This window comes from Elephantulus edwardii, unplaced genomic scaffold, assembly GCF_000299155.1.
Source record: "Elephantulus edwardii isolate Elephantulus edwardi_28Jun2011 unplaced genomic scaffold, EleEdw1.0 scaffold00003, whole genome shotgun sequence".
Classification (NCBI taxonomy): Eukaryota; Metazoa; Chordata; class Mammalia; order Macroscelidea; family Macroscelididae; genus Elephantulus; species Elephantulus edwardii.
In genome coordinates, this window is record NW_006399753.1 from 39,547,716 (window position 1) to 39,548,861 (window position 1,146).

General features: G+C 33.0%; 1 protein-coding gene across 3 annotated transcripts in view; it reads left to right on the forward strand.

The window, feature by feature from the left end:
* Positions 1–1,146, forward strand: part of ITGBL1 (integrin, beta-like 1 (with EGF-like repeat domains)) — a 393,008-nt gene that overhangs the window by 58,410 nt on the left and 333,452 nt on the right. The window lies entirely within an intron of this gene.

Sequence of the window (1,146 nt, forward strand, 5' to 3'; positions counted from 1 at the left end):
AGTTTAATGAAAAATATCTGCATTTATTCTGATTTATAAAGTATCTGTTTTATTTTAGGAACGTCAGTAAATAAAACAAAAGATTACTGGATAGATGAGCACAGAAAGAGAAATAGATAATTGAGCTGGTAGATTTTAAAAACAAAGCAAAACCAAACATAAATACTGGTTTCTACAGTAGGAATTAATACTACTTCTTTTGAGGCATAAACTGTTGACAGTTTTGTAGTGATAGTTTTCCTAAGCTCTCATCCATTAAATATATGCCATCTATTAGCAAATGGCATATAGGATGTGCTCAATATATTATAATTCCCCTTCAATACTTTGACATATGAATTAGAAAGACCAGATGGTGTAGTTGAATATATATGAGATTCAGAGTTAGAAAAATATTGAATTATGTATCATCTGCTTTGATGCGGCTGTGCAACATTGAACAAATTATTTAACCTCTTCCAAACCTATTTGTTGTGGAAAATGGGGCTCATCTCAAACTGTCCTATGAATATTAATTGTTAGGTAACCTATTACTCAGCTAAACAAAATAGATTACTGTCAAATTGATTTTAAAAATCTTTCAACTCTGCATGACAGTGTGGAACTGCCTCATTGGTCTTATGAAGCTATACTCTCTACAAAAAGAGATTGACATAACTTTCTCTAAGGAGTAGCTAGTGGGTTCAAACTACTGATCATTTTGTTAGAAGCTGAACACTTTATCTACTATTTTACTAGCGGTCTTTGATCTATCAAAACAGATGACACCAATGGGAAACTACAGTGAAATATTACCTGAATTATAATATACAGTGTAATTCTTTTCAAAAGTAAATCTAGATCATAGTATTTGCAATAACAGATTGTTATGTTGTGTATTGTCAAGTTAGACTGACCCCTAACTGATCCTCTGGCAGGATTTCAGAGGCTGTTAATCGCATAGGAGGAGATTGCACATCCTTCTTCTGTAGAGCAGCTGGTGGAGTCAAAGTGCTTTCAGGATTGCAGTACAGCTTCTTGCCACTAGGCTCCCAGAGCTGAATGTAGATAATATCAGAGTATCAAGTTTTTTACTAATATTTAATAAAATTGTAGTATTTTATTGAAAAGGTGTGGAGATAAGACACATCCATGATGTAAACCCTT